The sequence below is a fragment of the Bos javanicus genome, chromosome 20, assembly GCF_032452875.1.
Source record: "Bos javanicus breed banteng chromosome 20, ARS-OSU_banteng_1.0, whole genome shotgun sequence".
NCBI lineage: Eukaryota > Metazoa > Chordata > Mammalia > Artiodactyla > Bovidae > Bos > Bos javanicus.
The window spans coordinates 17,399,869-17,425,216 of NC_083887.1; the positions used below are offsets into that span (position 1 = coordinate 17,399,869).

Below are 25,348 nucleotides of genomic sequence, written 5' to 3' on the forward strand. Positions count from 1 at the left end.
AGTCTAAAATTCGGGTTATCGTTTTGGGAGCAGATACTGTGAGTGAATTGTCGGGGAGTGGTAGAAGGTGAGGCTGTCAGTGTGAATTATGGCATACAGTGGATTTCTTCTTAGACAATAGGGAATCATGATGGGATTTTAAGAGACAGAACAACCTAATGAGCTGATATTAAAAATAAGCTGGAGAGCTATGTCAAGTGGATTGGAGTGGGGAGAAAGCAGAGGTGAGAACAGTTATGGAGGGGCTATTACAGTTGTATAGATAATAAGAAATGAGAGGTGGAACTATGGTGGACAGTAGGGTGGTGAAAAGAAGTAATTTTTCAAATATATGATAAAAGTAAACCCTTTAGATTTTGTTTACTGAATGTCTGTGGAGTATTGTGTAAGAGAGAGAGAGGATAAATCCAAATTTCAGGCTGAGAAGAAGGCGATTCCTTTAAAAGTAGTGTGTAGAATTGGGAAGGAGTTAGAGGAGGAGATGAAGTCTACATTTTCTGTTAAAGATTAGAAGTTTATAGTAATTCAGTGAAAGGGAATTTTCACTCTGAGCTGGAAAAGTCAGGGATCATGAGAATTTGAGACATGAGGTGAGCTGGATAAAAAGACAAGACAAAATGTTATTGTTTAGAACAGTAAAGAACATCAGGCAAGTTAATCTGTATCTATTATTAACAGCAATTTTTTAATCCAAGACCACTTGAGTTTATTGAAGCAATTAATTTAGATGTTAGGTCTACACAATGCCAAACACTGGAATATTTTGTAATAACGCAATAAATTTCAAAGGTTTTGTTTATTTGTTTTATTTTTAATCCAGGAGTTTGAGATCATGTAGTAATAGCTTTAGCATTTGGCTTTCATATTAAAGCTTTTCATGTTAAGTTTTCAATCTATTAGAAGATCCATCTGAGCAAGAAAGAATATTAAATGCCATCAATTTAGCCAGAATCTCATAGGGAGATCATAAATTGCACAAAGAGAAACATTTTGGAAACTGTTATTTTCCAAGTGAAACTTTTGTTTAAGTCTGCTAGGAAAATTAAGATCACCTATAAATAAAAAGGAGATAAAAATCATTATTTTCATTTTTGAAATTACTTATCACATTTCTAAGTTATTTCTAGTGAGGAGGGAAATCTCATAAAGTTGGAGAAATAAGTGGAATAATCATAAAATAAGAAAGCAGTAAATCCTCTTTGTTTCATTTTGACACTGATAAACACTAAATCCTGGCCGGGGTGGGGGGTTGATGGGAAGTAAAACTTTTTTTGTATCAACAAGATCAACTTTGGCAAAATATCATCATTGGGGTTAGTAATGACATGACAAGGCTGATTTTAAACTTGCATTTTATTTAATGATACAGACCAAATTTTACTGTTTTGGTCAGAGAACAAAGGATCTTATGGAAACTATACACACTGTCTTCAGAAAAAACATACTTCAAATAGGCAAGAATTTGCATAAATGGATTCCTAGATAACATCCCTTGCTATAAGAACCATTCCTCTCCTGAAAGAAGCAATGCAAACAAAGCTTTTATTTGCCATTACTAGGTGAATGTAAATATGGCTATTAAGAATATATCAATCCAATGTTTTTTGTCCTTGGTAAAGTTTGACATTGTGATAATAATGATAATTCTTATAATGCTACATGTTTAAAGAAATTTGTGTTCTTTAGAAAAGCTATTTGTAGGACTGAGACATGAGATAAATTTCTAACTAATGATCCATTAATAAAACAAGACCTAATTCAGTCCACCAGGGTCCCATGTATAGCAGACATCAGGCCTGGCCTTGGAGGTTCCTGAAATGTGCCTTGATGCCCTGAAGTGGTGAAACAAACTCATGGGACACTGCAAAGTATCTTAAATGTTTTGAGAAAAACACAGCAACTTCCGTAGATAGAGTGTCAACTAGCCCAAGGTAGTTCACAGTTTCGTGTTCTGTCACTCTGTATCCTTCTCAGTGATGTCAAATTTTTGTAAAACTGGGTTTTGGCAGTAGCTGTGATGAGAATCAGTGTGGAGAAGAAAATGATGGTGTTAACTCCCAATCAGATTCCAAGAGTTAAGGAGATGTGCAGTGACCAGCAAAACACACATATCCCACTAATAAGTAACTGTGGTTGTTTTAAAATAAAATGCACACATTATTTTACCTTTAATTTATATGTATTTTTTCCAAAGGGTACTGAGTTATTAGGACAAGAATATTTATTGGGGTTTTTGTGCCTATCTAATAAATAGAACTACAAGATATTCCTTTTGGTCCATGGGCACCATGAAAATTTGCTGACACATTAAGGGTACTGTGAGCCAAAAATGTTTGGGAAGGACTGTTCTAGAGGGGAGCTAACTTGAATAATACCACATCCTTGTCTTCTAGTTGCTCAGAGAAATGTATGTACTGCAAAGCACAGTTAAGGGTAAACTAGGATATTCGTCATCATGAGGATATAGACAAAATTCAAAGAACTGGGAAATCTCAGGTGTCATTCTGTTAGAGGCAGAAAAAAAGACAGTTGAGGTGTAATAGGAGTTCAGCCTGAAGAAAAGTAAGATTTTAATAGGTGGGAAAGAGAAGCAGGGCATTCCTTTATGATGAACAGCATGAACAATGGCATAGAGCATAGATTCAACATCTTGTTTATCTGGAAAGAGTAGGGGCAAGGAGCGGCAAGAAACAGTCATGGTGAAAGAGCTGCAACTTTTTGCCATGGACAGGGAGAGGACATTGGAAGCTTCTGGGTAGGGGAGTAGTGTGATCAAAATTGTGCTCTAGAAAGCTGAGTATCATAGTGATACGAAAGATGGGTTACAGACTGGGAATTAGGGAGAGAGGGCTATTGAAGATAACTACAGCTTCCAGCTTGGATAAAACCTCTTGTTTGCACAAACTATGCTTTATTCATCTGTGTGTTGATACGACCTAGCACAAGCCTGATAATTTGAAGCAATGAATAAATTTTAGAATGTGAGCTACCTGGGGAAATAGAGAGAGAGCTCATGGTAACTATGGAGAAATCTCCCACAGTTCAGGAGAGAGGTTAAACTCATGGTGTCAATTTGGGACTCATTCACCTAGAAACGAGAGAAGGAACTGACAAAATAAAATTTCACAGGGAGCAAATATAGATTAAAAAGAGAAGAAGCCAGTGACAGATCCCTGGGGAACACCCACCACTGGGAGCAGAGGAGGAGCTGCTGGCAGAAGAGACAGGAAGGATGGAGGGGCACTGATGGGGTGAGAACCAGAGGGAGTGTTATCCCAGGAAACAAAGCAGGACAGATTTTCAAGATGGAGACAGTCGTTAGCAATATCAAGCAGATGAGTGAAAAATCTACAAGAAAGCTCATGGATGTGGTCATTTGCAGGTCCTCGGTGAACTTGGGGAGGACAAGTTCAGTAGGAGTTGTAGGCAGATGCCAGATGGCAGCAGAGGTGACCAGAGTGGTCCTTTTGGAGAAATTTGCCAGTGAGATGGATCTGGAACGGGAGCAGAAGTTTGAGCGAAAATGGATTTGACTGAGGGACCTGAAGGGTCACTCTCAAATGCATTCGAGAGGAGTGGAATACAAGCAGTTCCGTACACAAGAGAAGGAAGAGACCTTTCAGGTTTCCAATGACAGCGCAGTGGGATTAAAAACACAGTTGGTTCTTTTTGTTTTTTCCTTTCCTTCACTTCCCTCACCCTTTCCTCTCTTCCCTCTTTACCCAGAGCCTGGGAAGGGTGGGAATGAGTGGAGGGGAGAGCATGGGGCAGGAAGGTCATGCTGGAAGGGGTAAGGAAGGTGTCCACATGGAGCAAAAGTGGGGCGAGGAGGCTGCGTGTGCAGGTAGGGGAGGCAGCCCAGCGAATCGGGGGTCTAGGTGTGGTCAGAGGACGGTTTCGCAGGCTGGTGGGGACCGCAAGGGTGTCAAGCCAGCGGGCAGAGGACGGCACGTGTGGAGAGGTGAGACAGTGACGGCATGGGAAATTTCTTACATAATGCAGGAGATCAACCAAATGACTAAATATATGAAGACTATGGGGGCTGGATTGCTCGCTGGTGGGGAAGGAAGTTACAAGTATGTAACTGGATGAATTTAGAACAAACTCTGAGGTTTGGGATTGGAATTTAAGATATCAGAGTGAGCTCATGGATTTCTATATATATAAGTATATATCAAAACAAACACAGCTACAAGGGAGTGTGTGTATTACATAATAACACACACACACACGTTTCCCAAGGCCTACTGAGGGAGTTGAAGAGGCCTTGGGGACAGCAACATTCCAATAGCAATGAACATTTAGCATAAACTTGCTTTTCAGTAGCATTCTTTAACAAAAGAAACCAGGAAAAATGGCTAATTCCAGGGCTTGTGGCAGGGAAATACAAGATGAGACCAGCATCTCTTCTTGTGCCAGAAAGTAAGGAAGTGCTCACGGGAGGCCCAGCAAGGGGACACAGAAGCCAGTCTGAAGTTGCTTCCATTGGCCGACATGATGACAAGTTGAAATCAATATAATAATAAAAGATTATGCCCACTGAATAAAATAGGAAGCCATGAGTCTGTTCAAAAAAATAGATAAATTAATTGATAGAAAGTTTGATGAGGCACAGGGTATTTATAGAGTTTGATAGTATTTCCCACAATTTTCTCACTAACTACAAAGGAACAAAGAGTAACTTTACAAAGAGAAGCCTGGATAACACCCCTATAATCAAGCAATCCAACTAAGCATCGTCAGTAACAGATTGAAACCTTGTGCCGCCTGATAGACAGTGCTGAGAATTTCTGCTAAAGATGCTTGAGAGTGAATGATTTCAGTTGCTAATTCATGTCTGATTCTTTGTGATCCCATGGACTGCAGCACGCCAGGATTCCCTGTCCATCACCAACTCCCAAGCTCAAACTCATGTCCATTGAGTCAGTGATGCTATCCAACCATCTTATCCTCTGTCATCCCCTTCTCCTGCTACCTTCAATCTTTCCCAGCATGAGGGTCTTTTTCTGTGAATCAGTTCTTCGGATCAGGTGGCCAAAGTATTGGATTTTCAGCTTTAGCATCAGTCCTTCCAATGAATATTCAGGACTTATTTCCTTCATGATAGACTGGTTGGATTTCCTCGCAGTCTAAGGGACTCTCAAGAGTCTTCTCCAACACCACGGTTCAAAAGCATCAATTCTTCAGTGCTCAGCTTTCTTTATAGTCCAACTCTCACATCCATACATGACTACCGGAAAAACTATAGCTTTGACTAGATGGCTTTGTTGGCAAAGTAATGTCTCTGCTTTTTAATACGCAGTCTAGGTCAGTCATAGCTTTTCTTCCAAGGAGCAAGTGTCTTTTCATTTCATGGCTGCAGTCACCATCTGCGGTGATTTTGGAGCCCCCCAGAATAAAGCCTGCCACTGTTTCCATTGTTTCCCCATCTATTTGCCATGAAGTGATTGGACTGGATGCCATGATCTTAGTTTTCTGAATGTTGAGTTTTAAGCCAACTTTTTCACTTTCCTCTCTCACTTTCATCAAGAGGCTCTTTATTTCCTCTTCACTTTCTGCCATAAGGGTGCTGCCATCTGCATATCTGAGGTTATTGATATTTCTCCCAGCAATCTTGATTCCAGCTTGTGCTTCATCCAGTCTGGCATTTCACATGATGTACTCTGCATATAAGTTAAATAAACAGGGTGACAATATACAGCCTTGACGTACTCCTTTCCTGATTTGGAACCAGTCTGTGGTTCTATGTGCAGTTCTAACTGTTGCTTCTTGAGCTGTATACAGATTTCTCAGGAGGCAGGTCAGGTGGTCTGGTATTCCCATCTCTTGAAGAATTTCCCACAGTTTGTTGTGATCCACACGGTCAAAGGCTTTGGCGTAGTCAATAAAACAGAAGTAGATGTTTTTTCTGGAATTCTCTTGCTTTTTTGATGAGCCAGTGCAAATTCGAACTCTGCATTCAAATGGGTATATCTTTCCTTTTCCATTTGCCTTTCACTTCTCTTCTTTTCTCAGCCATTTGTAAGCCCTCCTCAAACAACTATTTTGACTCTTTTCATTTCTTTTTCTTGGGGATGGTCTTGATCACTGCCTCCTGTACAATGTCACAAACCTCCATCCATAGTTCTTCATGCATTCTATCAGATCTAATCCCTTGAATCTTTGTCACTTCCACTGTATAATCATAAGGGGTTTGATTTAGGTCATACCTGAATGGTCTAGTGGTTTTCCCTACTTTCTTCAATTTAAGTCTGAATTTGGCAATAAGGAGTTCATGATCTGAACCAGTCAGCTTCCAGTCTTGCTTTTGCTGACTGTACAGAGCTTCTCCATCTTTGGTTGCATAGAATATAATCAGTCTGATTTCAGCATTGGCCATTTGGTGATGTCCATGTGTAGAATCTTCTCTTGTGTTGTTGGAAGAGGGTGTTTGCTATGACCAGTGTGTTCTCTTGGCGAAACTCTATTAGCCTTTGCCCTGCTTCATTCTGTACTCCAAGGCCAAATTTGCCTGTTACTCCAGGTGTTTCTTGACTTCCTACTTTTGCATTCCAGCCCCCTATAATGAAAAGGACATCTTTTTTGGGTGTTAGTTCTAAAAGGTCTTGTAGGTCTTCATAGAACCATTCAACTTCAGCTTCTTCAGCATTACTGGTCTGGGCATAGACTTGGATTACTGTGATATTGAATGGTTGCCTTGGAAATGAACAGAGATCATTCTATCCTTTTTGAGATTGCATCCAAGTACTGGATTTCAGATTCTTTTGTTGACTATGATAGCTACTCCATTTCTTCTAAGGGATTCTTGCCCACAGTAGTAGACACAATGGTCATTTGAGTTAAATTCACCCATTCTAGTCCATTTTAGTTCACTGATTCCTAAAATGTCAATGTTTACTCCTGCCATCTCCTGTTTGACCACTTCCAATTTGCCTTGATTCATGAACCTAACATTCCAGGTTCCTATGCAATATTGCTCTTTACAGCATCGGACTTTACTTCCATCACCAGTCACATCCACAACTGGGTGTTGTTTTTGCTTTGGTTCCATCTCTTCATTCTTTTTGGAGTATTTCTCCACCAATCTCCAGTAGCATATTGGCATCTACCAACCTGGGGGGTTCATCTTTCAGTGTCCTATTTTTTTGCATTTTCATACTGTTCTTGGGGTTCTCAAGGCAAGGATACTAAAGTGGTTTGCCATTCCCTTCTCCAGTGGACCATGTTTAAAGATGCTTAAATTCAATCTAATCATCAGGAAACATCAGCAAACTCGAATCAAGGCACATTCTTCAAAATAACCTCCCTGCAATTTTCAAACACAGCAAAATCTTCAAACATGTCATGAAAGTTGGAAAGGCTACAGAACTATTCCAGACTGAATGAGACTAAAGAGACACAATAGAATATAATGTGTGTATCTAAACTGGATCTGTATGCTGTAAAGGACGCTGTTGAGACAACTGGCTAAACCTGAATGGGGTCTGAAGATTAGATGGTGTAATGAACCAATGTGAATTTCCTCATTTTGATAGTTGTGTCCTGTTTATCTAGGACAATGTCCTTGTTTGTAGGAACACACATAAAAGTTAAGGGGAAGATGGTAAGATGAGAGTAAGGCTAGCATCGTACCCCCAACTGGTCCAGAAGAAAAAGAAGGTCTTTGTCCTGTGCAGTTGATCCATGAACAACACAGATTTGAACTCTGCTGGTCCACTTACATGTGTTTCTCACTAAATATGTACTAGAGTACTACACATCTTCCTCTATGTAAAAAGACAGGGGCTTGGGTCCATGAAGATTGGACTTTTACTCTCAATGAGACGTAATGATTCTCAATCTCAATGAGGTACTGACTCTCAACAGCTTTAGATTATGCATTTGTGTTTTCCCAGCATTAATGCAACTAACATTTAGCATGTCTTTAATTACAAGAAGTTTATGGCATCTCCATAGAACTAATTTCAGATTCTACAGCCTCAGGATACTGCAAACATGTTTAGAATGTGTTTTCTTTAAGTACTGAATTCAGTCAGACTATTCCAGAGAACAAACTACCACTCTAATCTGTGTTGGGTATTTGTAGGCTGTTTCTTTTATTATCCGATGATAATGATGATAACATTCTGGACCACCAGGGGCTTCAGAGGATCTGCCCACCCTTCCTCTTCTTCCTTATACCAACCCATGATGAATACCAAATTCCTCTATTTTGGTTAGCTTTTGTATTACTCAGTGTTCTCCAGAGAAAAAGAACCAAAAAGGCATGTGTTTGTGTGTCTGTGTTTATTACAAGGCATTGGCTCATGTGATAATGGAGGCTAAGAATTCACAAGATCTGCAGTCAGGAATCTGGAGTCCCCAGTACAGTGGATGGTTTAAGTTATAGTTCTAGTCCAGAGGACTGAGATCCAGGAGAGCCAGATGTGTAGTTCTATCCTGAAATATTGGCTCTTCTTGAGACTCAAGAAGTTCCTGGTAGTCCAGTAGCTAAGACTTCCCTGGTAGTTCAGTGGCTAAGACACCACACTCCCAATGCAGGGGACCCAGGTTCAATCCCTGGTCAGGGAACTAGATCCCACATGCCACAACTAAAGATCCCTTGTAACACAACTAAGACCCTTTGCAGCCAAATAAATAAATAATAAATTAAAAAAAAAGATATCCCTTCTTATTTGTAGGAAGATCAGCCCTTTTGTTCAGGCCTTCATCCTGATTGGATGAGGGCCCCCATATTGAGGAAGGCAATCTGCTTTACTCTATCAAGTTACATGTTAATTTTATCCAGTGAAAGTGAAGTCACTCAGTCGTGTCTGACTCTTTGTGACCCCATAGACTGTAGCCTACCAGGCTTTTCCCTCCATGGGATTCTCCAGGCAAGAGTACTGGAGTGGGTTGCCATTTTCCTTCTCCAGAGGATCTTCTCGACCCAGGGATTGAACCCAGGTCTCCCACGTTCCAGGTAGATGCTTAAACCTCTGAGCCACCAGGGACTCCATAATTTTTTATCCAGGAACACCCTCAAAAGAAACACCCAAAATAATGTTCGACCTTATACGTGGGCACCCTGTGGTCTAGTCAAATTGACAAATAAAATTAACCACTACTGCTTTATTATATACAGTAAGATTCATGAATTTTAAATGAGCAGTTCAATGGACTTTGACAAATATATAAGTAGTATAGCAACTACCACAATCATGATACAAAGCATTTTCGTCAGCTCAGTATGCTTCCTTGTGCCCCTTGCACTAATCCCTTGCTCCCAAGCCCTGCCTCTGACAACCATTGACCTGCTTTCAATCACTATACCTTTGCCTTTTCTAGAGTTACATAGCAGTGGAATCACATAGGATGTAGTCTTTTAGGTCTGGCCTTTTCACTTAGCGTAATGCATAATGATTTATTCATATTGTTAAGCATATCAGTAGTTCAGGTGTTTTGATTGCTGTGTAGTGAGCTATCCCTTGTATGGATACACCACAATTTGTTTGTCCAATTCATTCACTGAAAGACAATGGGTTGTTTCTAGTTGTTGGTAATTACTAATAGACCTGCTATGAACATTTGTATATAGGTCTTTGTATGTAAGTTTTCACTTCTCTAAGTACCCCGGAGTGGGACTGCTGGGTCATATGGAGAGCATGTATCTAAGCTGCCAAAATGTTTTTCAGAGTGGTTTTTATCATGTTGCATTCCCACCTGCAGTGCATGAGAGTTCTAGTTGCTAAGTATATCCTAGTTAACAGTACTTCAGGAGCACCCATGAAGAAAGTGTAAGGAGGAACAGAAGGAGAGAAACTGGATGCTCTAGAAACTAACTAAGCTACTTTAACTGAGAAAACTTCAGAGTGTAGATACTTGAGGCAAAAGTAAGAAGGAAAAAAATGATGGGAAAGAGGCAATTATCACTTAAAATGTAGTGTATATTTGCTGAAACAACAGGAATTACAGGTTGTGAAAATGGCCTGTGGCAGAGAGAGTCAGAAGAAAAATAACTCTTATTCAGTGAATGAGGCAACAGTTAGGAAAAACAGGCCTGGTGACTGAAGAGAGAGAAAAGTGTTCAATAGAGGACATTTCCTCCCCTTGTTTATCCTGTTGGTCTACCTGCAGTGTGCCCTTGTTATTGAGGAACAGTTTATGTTTTTACTATTAATTAAGTATAAATATACATATAAGACTCATCTGCACGAGGGCATATAGCATAACACAGTGTCTCTGAAGCCTTAATATGCTTGGGAATCACCTGGGCATCTTATTAAATGTAGCATCTAATTCAGTAGGTCCAGGGCAGGGTCTGAACTTCTGCATTTCTAATGAGGTTCTATGTGGGGACAACACTGTGAGGCTGCAGACCGCAGGCTAGTGGTTATGAGTGTAGACTTTGGAGCCAAACTGCACAGGTTCAAATCCTACCTCTGTCACTTAGAGCTGTGAAACCAGGTCACACTTCTTAGCCCCTCTCCCTCAACTTTCGCATCTGTAAAATGGAGATGACAGCAGTGCACAATACCTCACAGAGGCATTTTGAAGACTACACACGTTACTATATGTCAGCACTTAGACCAACGCCAGGCACATAGGAGGTGCCAGACCATATTCCTTTAGTGTTCAACAGGTTCCACTGACCCAGGCAGCAAGGTGTCTAACTGCTTTAAACCACGCTGATTAGGTCCTGCCCGGTGTTTTAGTTCCTCCTGGGTCCTGTGACATACTTCTGGTGGCAGCCACTGGTTCTACTAGTGGTGCTAATTAAGAAGCCCATTCAGAGTCACTAGGCTGAGATTGTCCCAGAAAAGGAAAATCCACTGAACAGATTTCAAAGAGAGAGAGACTGACCATTCAATGTGTTTTACCTGGTGGATATGTCACCGGGTTCAGCCCCATGGGGCGACCAGGGCCTCCACACAATAGATATTTCTACAGGCTGGACTATTGCTGGGATGGTGCTCAGAGAGTGTGTTTGAAAGAATTTCCAGCCTAACCTGAGGGCACAGCTGCTAGCTAAGATTGCTGCACCCGGTGCCCTTCCCTCCAGGAGAAGCAGGCAGTCACTCGGCCACACCAGCCAGTGAACAGACTCTCTATTGCTGTTTGCATCCTGCCCCTTTAATCTGCCGCCAGCACCCCTGTGGACAGCCTAATTGGTCCTCTGGATCCAGCCCTCTTTGGCCTGTCAGCTCAGCTCTGTGTTCATGGCCTGCTTTCATCTCCCGGCTTGCTTGGCACATTGCTCTATTCTGGTCGCTTTCTGATACTAAAACGCAGCTTACAGAGCTTGGATGATCTTCATACCATTTCTGCCTCCCCGTTAGTAACCGTGCTAGAAAAACAGCTGTTAATCTCAATTAAGTTTTGATTGCTAATTAGCAGCTACCTGTCAGGATCAAGCCGTTCTCTTCCCGGTCCCTGTAGCTATTTCTCATGCAACTGGTACAATTGGTTTCCATGAGAACCATTTAGCTAGACACCTTCTTGACCAAAACGGCCACATCTTCTGCGGCTTTTGTAATATCTTTCCAGTAAGCTCTGAGGTTCCTTGTCTACTTCCTGCTCCCTGGTTTTCTTAATTTCATTGTTCAGCTAGTTTTCAATGGAAGCCACTCCATTTCTATTGCCAGTGTGTCTTGGAAAGGAAATCAGGGGATTAACAAGACCATTCATTGAAGTCAGGTTAAAATTTAAAATTTTGTCTTAAAACTTCCATTCTCTAGTTCTGCATGTAAGATGCCTGGAGGGTGCCACTCCATCCTAACAGATAAAAAGTTGATCAAACTGAAAAGCCAACAAATTGGAAGATTTGATTCTTTGAAACTATTCTTTTTATCACTTCCAGGGAACCATAGAGGAAGTAGAGACATGTGCTTCACTTTTTAATGATTTCCTTTGTGATTTCTTCACAATAATTTATGCTTAAAGAGGACACTTCACCCTATATTTACCTCTAGCATTTAATAGGTGAAAGGTCACTCATGGCAATTTATTTTAGGCTGATAATTTAACTTTGTTTCTCCCAATAGTTAACCATCTGTCCCAGAACCATTTTTTCAATAATGAATCTTTTTCTCACTGATTTGTGATACTGTCTTTAATATATACTAAGTCAGCATCTATACTGGGGTCGATTTCTGGGCCATCAAATCCATTACATGGATCTGCCTGCCAATTCTTTTGTCAGTAGTACACTGCTTTAATCATTGACGTTGCATTATCTGGTAGGGCAAGTTCTCTTTTGTTAGTCTTTACTTGCAATATATTCTTAGCTATTTTTGCCTTTTATTTTAAAAATTCCTTTGTCAGACTCTCCTCCCCCATGTAGTATTTCCAAGAGGACTTCATACAACTACTAAGAATTTTCTGAAATACTGGCATCACTTTTCCAGTGCAAAAACACTGTATCAATTTATTTAAGGCTTCTTTTACATATCTCAAATTTTCGCAGTGTTCTACAAACAGTCACATACTTTCCTAGGCATTTTATCTTTTCTGTTGAAATTATGAAGTGGAAATTTATTTTTCATTACAGTTTCTTATTCCCATTATGAGAGAGATTTGGGGGTGGAGTAGGGGGGGATATTTGCAGTAAGAGAATTCAATGTGAATTGGGGGTTTTGGCTCCTGAATGTGGGTGTTTATCTTGGATTTCAATATGTTTGAATTAATGGCAGTGCTTGGTGGCTCTTGACTAAAAACTCATAATAATATGCTTGCATTATGCTGGATTTTCACAATAAAACAAAAAGAATGTTAAAAATCTAATAACAAAAATGTAATTCAGAGTTAAGCTGCTCTTCAGTAGCCAGGGACAATGGAGTGCATCAAGCATACAATTAAGCAGATACCTTCTTTTTCATTTTATCCAAGGCCAGTTCACTTAGCGCCTGAGTATTGCTAGAATATGTCAGCCCCTTAATAATATTTTTTAATTTAGTTGATATTCCCAAATGATCTTTCCAATTTTGAATGATGTTTTGTACGTTGCCTTTAGTTCACAAAGCAGATGTATTCTTCCAGTAATAAAATCTTATCTTGGTACTAAAATTCAGTTAGGCATGCTCTGAAGATATGCTAACATGAAAATGCTGTTTCATAATGCTGGGGGATACATAAATTTGAAGAAAAGATTATCTTAGAAGAAAATCTTACTCAAAAAGTTAAATAAGCATAATTACAAAAAAGAGAGAAAGGAAGAAGATCTTAAAGCCTAACTTAATCATCAAATCTAAAGTATTTCATCAGATCTAAGATCCCACCATTACGAAACATACCACCACATTGTGTACTGCAAAGAAATAAGGAGAGTCTACCAGGTATATTATGTCATGCTGTAGATTATAAGACTCGTTCCAGTTTTAGAGATTTTAAAATCGAGGGGGAAACTGTACTTTTTAGAATCAATGATATATGTTAGAATGCTTTCTGTAATTAACAGAAACCTGATTGAGAAATATGTCAGCTCACATCCTGGAAGCTGAGAGGACAGTTTCAGGAAGGGGCTGATCCAGAAGTTCAATATTGTCATTAAAGACCCACAACAGACTGGTTCCAAATAGGAAAAGGAGTTCGTCAAGGCTGTATATTGTCACCCTGCTTATTTAACTTATATGCAGAGTACATCATGAGAAACACTGGACTGGAAGAAACAAAAGCTGGAATCAAGATTGCCGGGAGAAATATCAATAACCTCAGATATGCAGATGACACCACCCTTATGACAGAAAGTGAAGAGGAACTCAAAAGCCTCTTGATGAAAGTGAAAGTGGAGAGTGAAAAAGTTGGCTTAAAACTCAACATTCAGAATACAAAGATCATGGCATCCGGTCCCACCACTTCATGGCAAATAGATGGGGAAACAGTGGAAACAGTGTCAGACTTTATTTTTCTGGGCTCCAAAATCACTACAGATGGTGACTGCAGCCATGAAATTAAAAGACGCTTACTCCTAGGAAGGAAGGTTATGACCAACCTAGATAGCATATTCAAAAGCAGAGACATTACTTTGCCAACAAAGGTTCGTCTAGTCAAGGCTATGGTTTTTCCTGTGGTCACGTATGGATGTGAGAGTTGGACTGTGAAGAAGGCTGAGCGCCGAAAAATTGATGCTTTTGAACTGTGGTGTTGGAGAAGACTCTTGAGAGTCCCTTGGACTGCAAGGAGATCCAACCAGTCCATTCTGAAGGAGATCAGCCCTGGGATTTCTTTGGAAGGAATGATGCTAAAGCTGAAACTCCAGTACTTTGGCCACCTCATGTGAAGAGTTGACTCATTGGAAAAGACTCTGATGCTGGGAGGGATTGGGGACAGGAGGAGAAGGGAACGACAGAGGATGAGATGGCTGGATGGCATCACTGACTCGATGGATGTGAGTCTGAGTGAACTCCGGGAGTTGGTGATGGACAGGGAGGCCTGGCGTGTTGCGATTCATGGGGTCGCAAAGAGTCGGACACAACTGAGTGACTGATCTGATCTGATCTGATCCTCTCACAGGATCAACTTCATTCTCTAAGGCTCGTTCCCTTTCTAAGTAAAAACACAGATGCCAGCAGCAAATGGAGTACAGAATTCCATATTTACATTGAGTCAAAGGCAGAGGATTATTTCCAAATAATTGAGAAGAAAGTTCCCAGATGTCCCTAACCAACTTCTCGTGTTCTCAGCAGTCCAACTCCAAACTGAGTCACTTCCCTGAATAAACTACTCTCTGAGCTGTGTTGTCCAATATAATGAAGACTCACTCTTATGGTTGCCTGCAGAGGCAGATGGACCCTTGTTTAAAGTTTGGTTGTATTGAGAATGATGCCATATACATACACCAAGGATATGAAGTTTCATAACTTACATGACTGAGGTCTCTAGAGAGAGCAGGGCAGCCCTCTCTAACAGAGTTGAGACAGCTTGAGAGTGCAGGGATAAGAGGCTGGCCTGATTGCTCATTATAGTCAGGGGTGGGGCCAGTAGGAGCGTCACATGGTGTGAGCAGCAGTCTATGTGGTTTGAATCATCCATCAGTGCCCAAAGAGGGAGCACCAGGCTTTCTTCTGAGCTTGCATAGATCTGGGGTAAATGATGAGGCTTAAAAGGTATCAGAAGTCAAATACCAAAAAAATAGAGAGTTCTTAGGATACTCTCTAAAGGCGATTGTCTACATTGTCTACATTTAAATAATTTAAGTTAAATAAAATTAAAAATTCAATTCTTCAGTCATACTGGACACATTTCAAGTGCTTGGTAGCCACATGTGATCAACTTACCATCTCACAAAATACCGCTGCACAACACTGGTTGCTAGAGCAAGGGTCAGCAGACTTTAGCTCAAAAGCCAAATTTCATCCAGTATCTGTCTTTGTATAGCCTTCTAGTTAAACCTGGTTTTTACATTTTTAAATGGCTGCAAAAAATCAAAAGTAAAATATTTCATAGTGTGAAAATTATATGAAATGAAAATTGTAGTGGCCACAAAGTTTTCTTGGAACTCAGCCGTATCCACTCATCTTTGCACTGTCTGCTCTGCTTTCATGCTACCATGGTATCAGGAGTTGCCGCAGAGACTGTCTGACCACAAGGCCTTGGGTGTTGACTACCTGGCCCTTTATAGGAAAGCTTTGCTGACCATGGTCTGCAGGAAGAGGATGAGCCTCTCCAATCAGGCTCACTCCTGGATGCATGGGGTCAGGTTCCTCGAAGTCAGATCGCGTACACGGAGGCCTGGAGGGTGCCTGAGCAATCTCAGAACAAGCAGAGCCGGAGGCTGGGCAGGCACCACCAATGTCCACTACCCCGAAAAGAAAACAGACTCGTGTTTAACTTCCTTCTGAAACTGAGATGATGGTCTCCAAAGGGGACCTCTCTGCTCACTAAGCAAATGACATTTCTTGCTATAGCATGGCAACCTTTCCACACTAAGACACAATACTTGAATTCTACTTTATGTTCATGATTTCATGCAAGACCCATGCTTTCTCAATCCTGACACGTATATTTTATGTTAGTCCATTTGTTTTCATTGTTACTGCTGGTACACATAAGATACAAAAATTCAAACCAATTTCTTGTGTCACAACCTTCATGCTCATCTTTTCCCCTATCCCCTCCACCTCCTCTACCTCTGCCTCCTGATTTTCTGTCAACTACTTAAATTTCTTTTTTTTTTTTTTTGGCCATGCCCCATGGCTTGTGGGATTTTAGTTCCCCGACCAGGGACTGAAGCTGGGCCCTTGGCAGTGAGAGTGTAAAGTCCTTATCATTGGACTGCCAGGGGAATTCCTAAATTTCTTACTCTAAAGATCCCTAATTAATTTTGGTGAGATAATTTTTTAAAGCAATATTTAAGCAAGAATTTTTAACATTAGAAATTATTGATCTTTTCATGTGTACCAATTTCATCACTACCCATTCATAAGTTCACTTTTTACCTCCCCTCACCTTTTGGAAAATGGACCAGAGATTGAGTTGATGTTGCAGAAACATTATTAAAGCATGTTTTCATCTACTTAGGATGAAAATAGGATACAGTGCAAGCGAACTCTAGAATAAGAATAGGCTCTCTTACCTAGAGAATTTGAGGTGAGTTTGACTCTAAAATGTCTTATTTTCCCTGGTGGATTTATCAAAGTGGAATTTCAGTATAATTCAAATAAATGAGTATTCCTGTGAATGGTAAATAAGTTTTGAATAAGAAGCCTGGACACTGACTTTGTAATAAAGCTTGTGGATTTTAAGAAAGGTAAATTAGAAAGGGGGGTGGTTGAGTTAATTAAAAAGAGAGAAGGAATGTCAGGTGAGAATATTTCATCTTGACTAGTTTGGCGAAAGCTGTTATGATATGGATATTGTAGAAACCTAGAAATTCATTATTGGCCTGATTGGTAATTGGCTTGGAAAGAAACAAATTGTGGATTTTAAAATTTGTGCTGCCCCCAGAGCTATTCTCTTCTTAAAAAATTAGAGTGTCTTTATTGAAAGCATTTTTAACTTTCGCCATAGGTGGAATCTTACCAAAAGGTACACAGTCCTATTGAAACAGCTCACCGCCTCACCCTCTGCCCACCAGGGTGGAGGATTAGCAGCTGCTTCTATGTCCTGATGCTGACATGCATCATGGTGGAGGAAGGAATAGAGGTTGCTGAGGTCCCAGAGGAGTGAGCTGCAGGAACCAAATGGGTGGGACTGGATTTCAGGAGAGAGAAAACAGAGGGGAAGAGCAGGATTGTGTTACGGCTATTCGACTTTCCTTCCTGCTTCTCAGGATATATGAGGTTTAATCCTCAGGCGGGTAACAGGACAGCAAGAGGCCTAACAGAGAAGTGGTTTGCACTGCGTACCCCAGTCATGCAGAGGCCACGTACCACTTCTGCCCACTGCAATGCCCCTGAGGCCAAGCTGGGAAGACTGTCCCCTGCAGTCGCCCTCACTTAAGGCCCACCTTTGCATCCTCAGTCACCAGCCATGACCACTCAGTTATTCCAAAATCTTCAGCCTGCCCAGCACAATAGCAGTGGGAGAGGTCAAGGTGGGCTTTGTTCTACCCCATTCTACCTGAATGGCTTCTTTTGGAGGATGGAGCCAAGGAGTAAGGGCTATAGATACTACGTGCTATCTGAGTATAAAACGTTAATCCTTTCCTTACCTCGTACATCTGCTTCTCTTGTCGCCACATGCTTTTTTCCCATATATCCTTTGAAGCTCTTTGAAGACAAAGAAGCTCTCTATCCTTTACCCAGGAAAGTTCCACATGCAAAGAGATCCTTTCAAGTGCGCTTTTAATCACACCAGAAACAGGCTTGCCCTGTAGTTTCTTGTATGTGGTTGGCATACTGCAGGCCTTGTTATTCTCAGATTGAAGAGGTTATTTCCCAACACCTGAAGATTATGTGTCTAGATACCTTAGAAGAGAAGAGATGCGCTGATAACCGTATTAAAATCATAAAAACATAAAACCATTGTGTTTTTCAAGGTGGAGTCAGGTTGAGTTAATCAGAATTGGTTTGCAAGATCCCATTTGTTTCTGTGTTTAAAATAGTGTCAGGTTGACAAGTCTTTTGTTCCCACACTATCACGCTGGCTTCTATTCTAATCTGCGTGATACCCGGACAATACAGATAAGCTAAACATGGTTTAATCAATTCTGACTCTTCTGATCTGACTGATACTTTTGCATGGATTTTGATTAATCAGAAATGTATAGAATATTCATGCCTCATCCCACAGTTATGACAGGTGCAGACTTGGCTTTTCATATGTTCAGAATGATGCCACAATTCAGGTCCTTTTCATCTGACATGCTACTAATTGAATGATTTCTTTTCTTTTTTGAAATAATAGAATAGCCTGTTGGCTTCATACTTTTGAAATGGGAAATGGGAAAGGGGGTTTAGAAAAGCTTCTGTGAAGTGTTACCAAGGGTAAATAAATTTGTAATGAAGTAATTCACATACCTTCTCAACATAAGAGAACTTCTAAGGGTTCTATTGACTTGATGAGAATAATGGAAAAATATCCAAAATTAACTCTGTAGAAAATATCAAAAGATTCAAATAAACACAGAAGGTAGGTATCATTTTACCTTCAACGGGAGCACATTTTTTCTGTTCTCCATCAGAGTACAGAGAATAACATCTGGTCCCCAGCACAGGGCAGATCTCTGGTTGTCTTATCAAAAGCAAACAGATACTTTCTAGTCCATCTAGGGAATGCAGAAAGCTAGAAATAGCATCATACTCATCCCTACACAAACAACAATAGCAACAGCATCAATACGCACACGAAAACTAGACAAACAGCAAATCCACAACATCACTTTACCCTCTAAAAGAGCTAACGAATGACAGATGCCCACAAAGAGATGATGTGAGGACACTTTCTCACCTGGGACAGATGCAGCTGGACACTGGTAGAAGAACTTAGGTGAATTGTTAACAAATTAATGAGGCTAGCAAAGGCTGAGTGTAGGCAAGTAATGCAGAGAATACAGAACTGCCAATGACTTTAGATTCTCACCCACTTGTATTCTCTTTCCCACTAACGTTAGCAGATGCTCAAAAAAAATAATAATAATGATGAGGGTCTTGAGAAAGCATTCTTGGAAGTGCATGTTTGTGGGAGGTGAATGGTAGGGCTGTGGGAAGGAATCTCTTCTCCTCGATCTTATAGAATAAGCCTTATGCTGTGGGAAGAAAGGCAGCAAATACTGTCACTCTTAGGTCTGGTGAAAACCCACTGCAGCTGGGGAAGAAAATAGAAAAAGTAAACCTCTAAACATCAGGAAGGGGCCGTAGTGTTGAGAAAGCAGTGAAAACCCATGAGACTCAGGGACACAGTGACTGGCTAAGTCTGAACAGAGAATACCCCTGTCACCATCACCAGGTTAATAAGAAACAAGCCAGAGTGGAATTCTGCTGGGAGAACTAGAAAGCATGGAAAGAGACTCTCTGAGATGCAGCAAAAAGCAATGACCTGATGCTCAGAGTGAAGCAGACACTGAAAAATACCCCGTATTGAACCAGCCCCCATCTTAAACACGTCATTACAAGAGTAAATGGAAGCCTTTGGTGCACTAAGGGTAGCCATAGCAACCCTAAATACATCTCAACTCCTCGGTAGACTGATTCAAAACCACACACTAAAGGCATCAATAGGAGAGATATGCCCATTCACAGACAGAAAGAGTATTTATCTCAGTCTCAACTGTGCTACACAAGATGTCCAGCTTTCAACAACAACAACAAGAAAATGAGGCAGATGAAAAAGCAAGTGAAAACAACACACTGCAAAGAGACAAAGCAAACAACAGAAACAGACTCAGATACGCAAATGCTGGAACTTTCAGACAAGAGATTCGAAACAACCATTATTAATATGTTAAAGACTCTAACTGGAAAGGAGTACAATATACAAGAATAAGGTGGGTAATTTCAGCAAAGAAATTAAAACCATAAGCAAAGGGCACACGGAAATGCTTAAAATGAAAAAGCCCCAGTAAATAAGGAGGGCATCACTGACTCAAGGACATGAGTTTGAGCCAACTCCGGGAGATGGTGGAGGACAGGGAAGCCTGGTGTGCTGCTGTCCACGGGGTCACAGAGAGTCGGATGCGACTGAGCAACTGAATAACAACAATGCTAAATAAACAAATGGAACAGAGTGTAGAAGAGCTGTGGGAAAATATCACATGGTCTGCTACACTGATTTCAGAATGAATGCAAAACTTTCTTGACAAAATTCAACATCCATCCATGATTAAAACTTCTCAGCAAACTAGGAATAGAGGAAAACTGTGTTAGGATAAAGGGCATTCTTCTCGGAGTCGAAGGCTAACGTCATATGTGAAGACCGAATACTTTCCCCCAATGTGGGGAACAAGGCAAAAAATAATCATTCCTCTTCAACATTATACTAGAAGTGCTATCCAGGACAATCAGGCAATAAAAAGAAACAAAAGGCATACAGACTGGAAAAGAAGAGATAAAATTCTCTCCACAGATGACATAATTGCCTATGTGGACAATATAACAGAAGTCCTAAAACTGATAACTCAGTTCAGCAAGGCTGCAAGGTACATGGCCAATATGCAAAAATGAATTATATTTTTGTATGTAAGTAGTAAAATTTAGAATTTGGAGTTAAAGATAGCAACATGATTTACAATACCACTAAGTACAGGATCTATATCTTGAAAACTACAAAACATGAGCGAAATCAAAGAAACTTAAAGAAATGAGAGACACTGTATTCACAGATTGTGTCAATATTGTTAAGGGGTCAATTCTCCCCAAACTGATTTAGAAATTCAAAGAAATCACAGTGAAAATCCCAGGAAGATGTTTTACTAATATTGGTAAGTTGTTTGTAATATTTATATGAAAGAAGAAAGGAACTAAACTAGCCAAAACGATTTTGGAAAGGAAGAAAGCCACAGGACTCACACTGGCTGATCCCAAGGATTACAATAAGCTACAGTAATCAAGACAGTGAGTTACGGGCAAAAGAATAATCACATAGATCAATGAAGCAGACGAAGATTCCAGAAGCAGACTCACACATATGTGACAACTGTTTTTTGACAAAGGTGCAAAGGCAATTCAGGAAGAAATGATAGTCTTTTCAATAGATGATACTGGATGTCCCTACGCAAAATAAATTTCACCTTGATCCATACCTTTTACAAAATGACTCAAAGTGGACCATAGACTTACAGATAAAATGCAAATCTATAGAATTCAAGCTCCAAGAAGTCAAGGATGTTCAATTTATGTCTAATTATACTCAGTGAGTAATGACTAGATTATGCAGAACCAGTCCCTCCTCTATGAAGGGATCCTGAATATCAATATCTCTGAGCTTCCTCTGGGCACTTGCTAACAGAGTGAAGTCCAAATTCAGAGCTTGGCACACAGCAGGCCCCCAGCAAATGGGAGTACCTACAACAGCACCTAACAGATGCCTTTCTGTTGTCCATCTTCTCCTCTAAGTCGTGTGGTTCCACTTAGCTATAAAGTTCTCATTTCTGTTCACTATAAGAAAAGGTAAATCAAAGCAGACCTAAAAATGCTGTTTTTCTCACTTGGCTCCCGCTTCTGTCCAATTTGCCCTTCTTTGGGGACCTCTTTGTGTCAGTCTCTGGCTGATCAGTGTTCACACCACGTCCTGATTTAGTATAACCTGCAATTTTCATGAACACGAAGAGACATTCACTCCCTCATCCAAATTAATGATGAAGGCGTTAAATTAGACCATCCCCGACAGCCATCTCTGCACCTTCCTACAACTAGATACTTTGCAATTTATCAATAACCTTTCTTTATGATCTTGTAGCTAATTTTGCAAATAAAATTTCCTGAGACATATCAAATCTTTACCAACATAAGATATATTACATCTCTTACATTTCCCCTTCATCTATTCATAACTCTGTCAAAAAAAAAAAAGCTTTTGTGCTGGCATGATTTGTTTCTTTGACGCCTAAGCCACTTATTGTTCCTGATATCATCACTTTCCTGATACTTAAACACACACATAGACACACACACACACAATTATTATGGCTGGATAAGATGTTTACACAGTGATAATTGCCAGTATCTTTCTTTTTGTCTTTCTCACTTTGAAGAACAGGCTATGTTTCATATTCACGTCAGTACATCAGTCTTATAATTTTCCTGATTCTACCAAGTGTTTAGCCTGATTTTCTATGATTACTATGTGAATCTTATCAGGAGACCATTCTCTGAATCTTGAGTTATGGCCTGTGTAATACAGGCCAGTGTCAAGGAGGTCCCTGCCTCCTCCCAGTGCCAGGGAAAAGTACTTTCCAGGCTACAAAAGGGAAGCACAAGAATCCTAGGTTCTGACATTGGTGGAAATATTTTTAGGACATTCTTGTGGGGATAAAGTTTTAGAAAATGATAAGAATTACAGAAATCACTTCAGAATAGAAATTTTGCCTCATTTACGTGTGGCTAAAAATAAATTAGGAATTTTGGCCATTTTAATCTCTTTAATATTTTACTTCTTTTGATGCCTTGTCTTTTTAAAGAAAGGAAGTTGACATTTATGGAAAGCCTATCATAGGCCAGACATTTTCTAGCTCTCATTTAGTCCACATAACAACCTTTAATATATATTTTATTATCCCCATTTTACAGATGGCATTGTAGAGACTGTGATTATATGGATGTGCCTAAGGCTACAGGGCAAAGGATAGGTCTGGGACTCGTATGCAGTCTGTGTTATTTCAAAGACCGTCATTCTACATAGTCCATACTATAATTTGCAGAAAATCAAGCCGTGACTGTAGATACGTCTCTTAACTACTCTTATCCATTTCCTCACCTGTGAAAGAAGAGGTGGGTGTAGCTCAGTACTAGGATATGTGCTTGTTCCAATACTCTGAGAACCTTGAAGAATTTGAATTCGGGGCAAGAGAAGAGCTGATGCTTTTCTACAGGGACATATTAATTTTAAAAGACAGAAAAAATATAGAGAGAGGGCAATAAGAGGAGGGAGGAATTGGCCTAAGGAAATATGGGTGAGGTTCATGCATGTTCAGAGAGCTTAACAACTAGACGCAAGTTTGCAGGTTTAGGATGCCTGAGGAACTGAATTCCCTTCAAAGTTGCCTTAGATACCTCGACAAGAAAGATGAGAAATACCTGGATTTAAAAGTGTATCATTTCTGAACTGCTGCTTCCAACTCTTAAGTTTCTATACTGCATCAGGTCATCAAAAGACAGTTGTTTGCACCGAGGTCCATCCTTCTGAAGAGCATGATTGTGTTTACTGGTATTTCCAGAACCCCCATCACTTTAAGAATGTAAATTATTTGGGCACTCTTATGTTTTATATCCCTTTCCCCCTCTTCCTTTATACACAGTAGAAGATGACTTTTCACATGATTTACTACCTAAATTTAGTGATCTATAGTTGTAATAGGTGCCACTACTTATACGATTGACTACACTTCTCCTTCTTCCCTCCTTTCCTCCCATCCCACCTTTTTTATGGAGCACTGTTTTACTTTAAGGAGTTACTGTGTTCTAATTTGTAGCTTTTACAAATGGTATCATATTATAAAGAATTCAGTGGGTATAACTTTAATTAAAAATTCTCTATATTTCCATGGAGTCAGTCTAACGCTTTTTTTTTTTAATTTTTAATTTTTTAATTTTATTTTATTTTAAACTTTACAATATTGCATTGGTTTTGCCAAATATTGAAATGAATCCACCACAGATATACATGTGTTCCCCATCCTGAACCCTCCTCCCTCCTCCCTCCCCATACCATCCCTCTGGGTCATCCCAGTGCACCAGCCCCAAGCATCCAGTATCATGCATCGAACCTGGACTGGCGACTTGTTCCATATATGATATTATACTTATTTCAATGCCATTCTCCCAAATCATCCCACCCTCTCCCTCTCCCACAGAGTCCAAAAGACTGTTCTATACATCAGTGTCTCTTTTGCTGTCTCGTACACCGGGTTATTGTTACCATCTTTCTAAATTCCATATATATGCGTTAGTATACTGTATTGGTGTTTTTCTTCCTGGCTTACTTCACTCTGTATAATAGGCTCCAGTTTCATCCACCTCATTAGAACTGATTCAAATGTATTCTTTTTAATGGCTGAGTAATACTCCATTGTGTATATGTACCACAGCTTTCTTATCCATTCATCTGCTGATGGACATCTAGGTTGCTTCCATGTCCTGGCTATTATAAACAGTGCTGCGATGAACATTGGGGTACACGTGTCTCTTTCAATTCACAAAAAACCTCGAATAGCCAAAGCTATCTTGAGAAAGAAGAATGGAACTGGAAGAATCAACCTACCCGACTTCAGGCTCTACTACAAAGCCACAGTCATCAAGACAGTATGGTACTGGCACAAAGACAGAAATATAGATCAATGGAACAAAATAGAAAGCCCAGAGATAAATCCACGCACATATGGACACCTTATCTTTGACAAAGGAGGCAAGAATATACAATGGATTAAAGACAATCTCTTTAACAAGTGGTGCTGGGAAAACTGGTCAACCACTTGTAAAAGAATGAAACTAGAGCACTTTCTAACACCATACACAAAAATAAACTCAAAATGGATTAAAGATCTCAACGTAAGACCAGAAACTATAAAACTCCTAGAGGAGAACATAGGCAAAACACTCTCTGACATACATCACAGCAGGATCCTCTATGACCCACCTCCCAGAATATTGGAAATAAAAGCAAAAATAAACAAATGGGACCTAATTAAACTTAAAAGCTTCTGCACAACAAAGGAAACTATAAGCAACGTGAAAAGACAGCCTTCAGAATGGGAGAAAATAATAGCAAATGAAGCAACTGACAAACAACTAATCTCAAAAATATACAAGCAACTCCTACAGCTCAACTCCAGAAAAATAAATGACCCAATCCAAAAATGGGCCAAAGAACTAAATAGACATTTCTCCAAAGAAGACATACAGAAGGCTAACAAACACATGAAAAGATGCTCAACATCACTCATTATCAGAGAAATGCAAATCAAAACCACTATGAGGTACCATTTCACACCAGTCAGAATGGCTGCTATCCAAAGTCTATAAGCAATAAATGCTGGAGAGGGTGTGGAGAAAAGGGAACTCTCTTACACTGTTGGTGGGAATGCAAACTAGTACAGCCACTATGGAGAACAGTGTGGAGATTCCTTAAAAAACTGTAAATAGAACTGCCTTATGATCCAGCAATCCCACTGCTGGGCATACACACTGAGTCTAACGCTTTTAAAACTCTGATGGATTGAGTATTTTAAGCAAGTGTCCTTTCCTTAGCAGCTTCAACACAGTGAAGTCTTTTAGGA

General features: G+C 40.0%; 1 long non-coding RNA gene across 2 annotated transcripts in view; it reads right to left on the minus strand.

Annotated features, from left to right (window-relative positions):
- Window positions 1-25,348, minus strand: part of LOC133233535 (uncharacterized) — a 166,871-nt gene that overhangs the window by 35,468 nt on the left and 106,055 nt on the right. The gene's annotated exons all lie outside the window — the stretch shown is intronic.